The sequence below is a fragment of the Lytechinus pictus genome, chromosome 12, assembly GCF_037042905.1.
Source record: "Lytechinus pictus isolate F3 Inbred chromosome 12, Lp3.0, whole genome shotgun sequence".
Classification (NCBI taxonomy): domain Eukaryota; kingdom Metazoa; phylum Echinodermata; class Echinoidea; order Temnopleuroida; family Toxopneustidae; genus Lytechinus; species Lytechinus pictus.
This window is the reverse complement of record NC_087256.1, coordinates 31,602,404-31,611,304: the sequence shown is the minus strand read 5'-3', so window position 1 is coordinate 31,611,304 and position 8,901 is coordinate 31,602,404.

Here is an 8,901-nt window from a genome sequence, read left to right as displayed (position 1 = left end):
TGAATGAGTTCTCAATCAATATTCAACTAGCCCTGCGCGCACGCATCTGATTGGTGCTGAGTTGAGCAATGCATACCTTAATAAAGTAATTCTTAAAAAAAAATTATTAAAAAAAGTACTTAAAAGTCCCATTTTCATGACAGTTTATCAAAAATCTCGGCTCGCGATTTGCGCTCGCATATATATGTTTAAGATATATTAACCCATGTATCTTATTCATAATTGCGAAATTGCTTAAAATGTCAAATTTTCAGGCATTAATATCAACAAATTTCGCGCTCTCATTAGGCTTATTAGATTAATAGATAAGATGATTATTAACAATTTCATGAATTCCTAACAATTAAATTGTCCCTTTTTCAGAAAGGATTATCGACAAGTTTTATCTCGTGCTTAGGAAGAGGAATAGGAAGATAATATTAATTTTCATGTCCTTAGAATGCCCCGGTCCCAGGTCAAAATAATAACAGTAAAAATATCAGCTCGCGCTTCGCGCTCGCATCATTTATTAAGTGCGATCCATATCCACTTCGTGATTTTGCTACACAGTGCTTGAATAAGTCCTTGAATTAACCCTTTTTCAGATCGGAATATCAAATATTTTCAGTTCGCGCTTTCCGCATATTATTGATTTTCATGAATGTATTCTAGGTCTAAATTTAAAACACGCACGCATTGAGATATGCAATTTTCTTTATTTCAAACATGCTTAAATTATCAAGTTTCAGATCAGGGGAGCGTTTCATCAATATTTTCATCCGACAAGTTGTCAGATCTGACATCTTTCCATGATTTTGATTGGCAGAGAGGCACTGTTCCTATGGTAACTGTCGGATAAAATGGGACTTGTCGGATAAAACGTCCGACAAGTCCTTTCATGAAACGCTCCCCAGAATATCAAAAGTTTTTTGCTCGCGCTTCGCGCTCGCATTATTAATGTAGGAAGATACCCAATTATCCCGGGAATTACTTCTTTTCATGATTTGCAAAACATGAATAGAGTGTCCCGTTTTGGGGTCTAATTTTTTTTTTCCGCTCGCGCTTCGTGCTCGCATTGTTTAGTTATATACCTATCCCGTTGTTGATTACAAAAAGTGCTTAGAATATTAGGTCGGAATGTCAAAAATTTTCAGCTCGCGCCGTTGCGCTCGCCTTATTTGATTGTTGAAATATGTATCGTCGTCATGGCTAACAAACGGTCCTTTAGAAATTCGATCAGGCCAGAACGCAGTGGCGTAACTACGGGGGGCATGGGGGACACGTGCCCCCCCCCCCCCAATCGGCTGGCCAAAAAAAAAAACGGGAGAAAAGGGTGAAAAAGAGGGAGAAGAAAGAAACGTAGTGGGAAAGACGATATTATTGCACATTACAATGTTATATCATATTGTATATGTTATGTTATATTACATAAGAAATATTTTTGTTTTAACTTTATGAAACATAATTTGCTCAGGGCCTATTTGTTCATTATTCCTGGTACTCGCATTGTCTGTTTAACGAGAATTATAATCATGTTGTACTAAAACGTCTTGTTTTCAAGTCAATATGCACCAAATATATTTCATCGCACTTCGGGTTATTATTGTTTTATGTATATAGTGACATACGCTTCTTTTTCATGACTACTTAAAGTGATTGCCCCATTTTAAGGTCTGAATGTAAAATGTTTCCTGTCCGTGCTTACGTTCGAATTAGTGAATTGATGAGATGTCTGCTCTTCATGAATTCTTAAAATCAGTCCTTAAAATGTCTCTTTTTCTTCGCGCTCGCATCATTTGGTTAGTGAAATACGTATGGTCTAAGTAGATTCCTACAAACAAGCCTTAGAAGCCCCTCTTCAGATCTGAATTTCCTATATTTTCAGCTCCCACTTTGCGCTAGTGAGATGCGTATGATAATCATGATTACTATGACTAAAAAAGCTCTTCATGTGTTTGGATGTGATTCTATAACAAAATCAGCAACCGCTTGGCACTCGCGTTAGATGACTATGCTGAGATATGTATACTCTTAATGGATTCAAAAAAAGAAATAGTCCTTAAAATGTCCTTGTTTGGGGTCAATATATACAAAATTTTCAGCTCGCTCTTCGCGCTCGCATTATTTTGTTAATACGCATGATCTTCGTAAATTCCTACAAACAAGCCTTAAAATGTTTTTCTTCAGGTCTGAATTTCTTAAATTTTCAGCTCGCGTTTCGCGCTCGCAATATTTGATTAGTGAGATGCGTATTTTAATCATGATTACAATGACTACAAAAAGTGTTTCATGTTTTCTAGCAAAATCAGCAAGCGCTTGGCACTCAAAATATTAGATGAGTATGGGGGGAGATATGTATTCTCTTGTTTAATTCCTAAAAATAGTTCTTAAACCGTCTCTGTTTGGGGTCAATATAAATACAAAAATTTCAGCTCGCGCTTCGCGCTCGCATTGTTTGTTTAGCGAAACAGATACGTATCTTTATTTTTGAAAAATTGCTTATTATATTCCCTTCTTATGTCTGAATATCAAAAATTTTCAGCTCGCGTTTCGCACTCGCATCATTTGATCAGTGAGATACATTACATATTCGTATAATGGCACAGTCCTTAAAATCTCTCTATAAGGTCAATAGGCCTATACCAGGCAATTGAGCGCGCTTTGCGAGCTCACTGAGTGACTCAAATTTTTTTCTGGTGCTCCCCCCCCCCCAATGCCGTGACCCAAAGTACGCCACTGGCCCAGTGGCGTAACTACGGGGGGGGGGGCATGGGGGCACGTTCCCCCCCCCCCAATCGGCTGACCAAAAAAAAAAAAAAAAAACCGGGGAAAAGGAGAAAAAAGAGGGAGAAAGGAAGAGAAACGTAGTGGGAAAGAAGAAATTATCATTCATTATAATGTTATATTATATTATAATTATGTTATGTTATATTACATAAGAAACATTTTTATCATAACTTTATGAAACATAATTTGCTCAGGGCCTATATCTTCATTGTTCCTGGTGCTCGCATTGTCTGTTTAACGAGATATATAATCCTGTTGTACTAAAACCTCCCGTTTTCAAGTCATATACACCAAATATATTTCCTCGCACTTCGAGTTATTATTGTTTTATGTAGTGACATAGGCCCCCTATGCTTCTTTTTCATGACTACTTAAACTGATTGCCCCATGTTAAGGTCCTAATATTTACTTTTCGTGATTACGTTCGCATTAGTGGATTGGTGAGATATGTCTGCTCTCCATAAATTCCTAAAATCAGTCCTTAAACTGTCCCTTTTTCTGAATATCAAAAATTTTCAGCTCGCGCTTCGCGCTCGCATTATTTGATCAGTGAGATACATATTCGTTTAATGGCATTATCCTTAGAATGTCTCTATTAGGTCAGTATACCTGGCAACTGAGCGCGCGAAGCGCGCTCACTAATTGACTCAAAATTATTGCTGGTGCCCAATGCCTTGACCCACGGTACGCCACTGGTAATATAGGAGTACGTCAAGGAGAAAATTTGTCACTTTTACTATTTGTTATGTTCATAAACGATTTTAAAGAATTTATCAGTGAATGATGATGGTTTTGATGTTTTACCAGATAAGCTTAATTCATTATTAAAAGATCATGGAATTGATGTGTACATGAAGTTGTTTATAGATTACTTTATGCAGATAATACCATTGTCCTTGCCAAATCTGAACAAGAACTTCAATGTGCGCTCAATGCAGTATCAGATTATGGTACATGTATTTAAATGTGAATATAGACAAGACGAAAATTGTTATATTTTCCCGTGGAAAAGTGATAAAAACGGGTTATTTTACATTTTATAATCAGGCTCTTGAAGTAGTATATAATGACTATCTTGGAAATACCTTCAATTATAATAATTCATTTCGGAAAGCTCAAGCTAAACAACTGAATCAAGCAAGAAGAGCAATGTATAGCATGTTGAATAATTATATAAGATTTATCATCTTAATTTACCAGTGGATATCCAAATTGAATTTTGATCAAGTTGTTTTACCCATACTCTTATATATGGGTCAGAGATATGGGGTTTTGACGTGATTAGAGATCTAGAAGTAGGCCTATTTCACATGAAATTTTGCAAGCAGATTCTTAAAGTTAATAAATCAACGGCAAACTGCATTAGGCGAACTTGGAAGATTCAAATTAAAGAAATATATTGAAAATAGAATGATAAACTTCTGGTATATGGATTAGCTCACGATATAGTAAAACAAAATGGTTTATGAGATAGTAAAAATACTTTCTGATCAAGGTATATATCAGACAAGTTGGTTAACGATGATAAAGCAAACTCTTGATAGATTGGGCATGACGAATTTATATGACATTTCTGATTCCTCGAGCAGAAATTGGATAAAACAAGCTGTAGATCTACGAATAAAGGATGCACATGCAGTTGCAAAATTGGTTTACGTTCATAAACGAAACCTCTCAGTGTGTTAACTACAGAATTTTCAAAGAAAATCTTCGTCTATAGAAAGTTACCTCATCAATATGAATTAAAAAAGATAAAATCACTTTTTGTAGATTCCGCTGCAGAAATCATCGGTTTTCTATGGGCTATTGTTTCAGGAAGATATGAAAATCGTCAAAGAAACATGAGGCTTTGTACATTATGCAACCTTCAATCTATTCATTTGTCCTTCTTTTGCTAAAGACAGAAAGTTTCATCTTAAAAGATATTACACTGAAAGACCGAATACACTCAAAATGAATCAGCTATTTAATTGTGAAAAACCAGACATCCGTTCTAACCTTGTTAAATTTTGCAAGAAAATTATGCTTCGTTTCTAAATAAGTTATGCTCGAAATTCAATATTTTGCTGAGCTTTTATTTGAATAGTGGTATAACAGCCAATGATATGCTGATGCCATTACTTGCCTTCTGTTAGACATAATAATGTATAGGGGAAGGCGGGGTAAGTTGAGCAACCAGCCCCAGGCCAATAATGAATGAGTCAGACATTATGGTGCATGGTGTCATGTATTAATGACCCATTACATAACCCTTAACCCCACCACATTGTTTTCAACTTTGATACAAAAAGTACTTTTTTAGAGGGAAACATACAAATTTCAGCCAAAAAAGTAAACAAGGGTGTGAAATACATAAGTGCTTTTTACCCACACACGTCTTTAAATATCATAAAGAAATAACAATATTGTTAGTCCAGGTATATGAATTCTCATTCTTGTCATAGTCTTTTACATGATGGATGCATAAGAAATGTGTGGATATAAAAATATCGCATGAAGTTATATGTAGGACTGGGGTATAAGTTTCGCGAGCCAGCCAACATGGGGCAAGTTCAGCCATGGTAATTCTTATGGTAATGTATAACAAAAAACAAACAATATTCAGGCAGAAAGGAGCAAAACCACACGACAGTTCTTTTACTTATAACAAAAAAAAAACAATCTTTTAAAAGCCATTGATATTCAGGCAGAAAGGAGCAAAACCACACGACAGTTCTTTTACTTTTAGAGGATGTTAGTATTTATAGAGAATTAGCAAGTGAAAAGACTTTAAATAAAAAATTGGCATGCTGGTTCTTCCCGTATACATTAATTTTTGTACATGTTTTTGTGGCTCAAATTACCCCAGAAGGTGGCACAACTTACCCCACAGATCATCGGGCAAGTTGAGCCATTTGACATCGCTTTTTTCAAAGGTCACAGTGACTTTCAGTGTGGGGGGGAAAAAGTTATATATAGGTGAAAAATATTTCCCAAGAATCAAATTTAAAAGCAAGGTACTTATTTCTACAATATTATTATTCATATCAATTCTAACATGCAAAATGCAAAAAGTGTCACAACTTACCCCGCCTTCCCCTATATAACAGCGAGGAGGCGCGATAGCTCAGTCGGTAGAGCGGGGGATTCGTATTCCGGTGAGGCGGGTCCGATTCCCACTTGGTGCGCTAACTAGTGCCCTTTGGTAAGGCATTAATCATCAGTAATCAGTACCAGGTCCTTCGGAGAGGACCTTAAGCCGTCGGTCCTCTGGTTGCTTGCTTACAAGCATTCACGCTTTCTTAGCAATCAGGTAAAAAAAAAAAACACCAATCAATCAATATATATGTTAATTGTAAGTTTAAAAGCTGGGTTTTTTTAAGCTTCAGGGCATTAATCCATTATTTCAACTGTAGGCCTAATTTTCAAATTTTCTAAAACTTTGCTACGCTCGAAATTTAATATTTTGAGCTTTTCAATAATAGCCAACGATATGATGATGTCTTTTTTACATACATTTTTCTTTTTTTTTAAATCATGTGTCAATTCTGATTAGATTTTTGAAGCTTCAGGGAATACTATTTCAACCGTAATTATCAAATAATTCTTAATGCTAAAATGGGTATTTTTTAACTTTCATAAAATATACTCTATTTGTAAGATTACTTGATAAAATAGTATTGATGATTTTGTACATTTTGTTTTGTATGATTGTTTTCTCCAATACAAACTCTATGGGTGACATGGGAATAAATGTCATTGTCATTGTTTAGCTTTAGAGAAGTAAAAAGGGGAGCGTTTCATCAACATTTCTGTCCGACAAGTTGTCAGATCTGACAACTTTCCTCGATTTTGATTGGCTGACAAGCACTGTTACTATGGTAACTGTCGGATAAAACAGGACATGTCGGAACGATAAAACGTCTTACAAGTGCTTTCTAATTGAAACGCTACCCGGGAGTGAACTGGGGAGCGTTTCATGAAAGGACTTGTCAGACGTTTTATCCGACATGTCCTGTTTTATCCGACAGTTACCATAGTCAGTGGCGTAACAGGCGGGGGGGCAGGGGGGGGGGCAAACTGCCCCCCTGGCGGATTTCACCGGGAAAATTAAAAAAAAACGGGAAAAAAAGAAAAGGGAGTGAGAAAGAAAGGGAAAGGAAAGGGGAAAGGAGAAGGGGAAAAAGAAAAGAAAACGAAGCGAAAAAAAATAATGGAAAAGGAAGGAAAGCGGGAAAAGGAACGAAAAAGAACATTTGAGAAAGAACAAATAATTCCGAAATAGGCCTATGTAATGCAATTGCATGATGGGAAATAAATTAAAAGATGACAAAATGGCAAACAATAGCGGGAAATGAAGGTAAAATGGAATTTGTCAAAAACTAAATTGGAAAACAAAGAAAAGGGACAAGAAAAAAAATAACACGACCGGGCTGCCGAGGATTGAAAATAAAGAGCGGGAAGAAAGATGGACTGCATACAAAATTGTGCTATAAGCTTGCTAAATTTTATGCAAATAAGGCTTTGCCCCAGACCCCACGCTGTAGGGGTTCTTCATCTATAATTTTCAAATGGCTCTATAACGCCCCCTGTAGGGACCCTTCATACATTAAGCTTTACGTTTAATCACTGGCGTACAGGCGCGGGGGGGGGGGGGGGGTCTTGGTTCCACACCCAAGAGGAAATAAAAGAAATTATAGGAGACAACGTATAATGAAATAAATGGAAACAATGAAATGTGTTATTCACTGAATATAATGGAAAAATCTATCACAGAATTCAATTTCATCAGGCATTTTTTTTCCAGCTCGCTTTGATCGCTGGCGACTTTTTACAATTTTTCCACATTGCTTTGTTTTGCCCCCTCAAAATATTTGGTTCAACTGGGTTAAAGAAGAGTGTTGTCTAAAAGCTATATTCTGTATATACCCGCGATTTGATTTAAAATAGCGGCAATCTGCGAGGTTTGAATGGCTGTGATATCAAAAAGTTCCGGGTTCCGCCCCGGACCCCAATCGCATAGCACTGCCGTACAGGGTTGGGCCATGGTCCCCAAAACTTCTACAACCAAGAAAAAAAGGAGGAAAGAAAAGCAAAGGTAAAGTGTAGGATATGATTTTATTTACTGAACATAAACTTAAAAAATATCTCAAAGTTAGATTCTCATGAAAAGGGGATTTTTTTTTTGTTCGTTTCGCTCGCTCGGAACTTATATTAAGCAGCTTTTTAGCACATGCGCTATACTGCGCCCCTCGTTTTTTTTTTTACTCTTTCACATGCACTATTGCCGCAAATAATCCTGTTCACAGTGGCGTACAGACCACAAAAAATGAATGGAAAGAGCGAAGAGTGATATATTATTCTCTGGATATCACGTCAAAATCTAACACAAAATTGGATTTTCGTATTAAAAATGTCAAAATTTTTGCTCGCTCGCTTCGCTCGCTCGGAACTCTTTTTTTAAAAGATAAAATCTGCCTGATACGCAATATCTGACCCTCTCAAAATCGTCGCCTTATTACACCATTACGCCTGTTCATATCATGATATGACAGGGAATTTTTTTGGCTCTTGCCCCCCCTGGCCACCGACCCCTGTTACGCCGCTGACCATAGTAACAGTGCTTCTTAGCCAATCAACATCAAGGAAAGATGTCAGGGCCCCGTTGTACGAAGAGTTACGATTGATCCGATCAATCGCAACTATGGAAAGCCAGCCTAGTCAACATTTGAAAGGCATGTTTGTTAAAAAAAAATTCTAGATATGAATGCATATCCATAAATTCATTGATTTCTTGACAATTTGGGGTGTTCTCCTTTGATTACAAAGGATATTTTGCAAATTTCCTGTAGAAAACATTATGACACTGATGGATTTCCATAGAGTTACGATTGATCGGATCAATCGTAACTCTTTGTACAACGGGGCCCAGATCTGACAACTTGTCGGATGAAAATGTTGATGAAACACTCCCAAACTTGCATGTTTGGGGTCATTAATATCTAGGTCGTCTGAATTTCCTTTGTTATGCGTCGCGTAACCTGTCTAGAATAAGCTTGTTTGTATGCGTACTAATATGGCGTAACAATGCATTTGGGCGCAATTAAGCGCATTTCATTGTTGCCATCATATTTTGCATTGTTGCGCTTAAGTTTT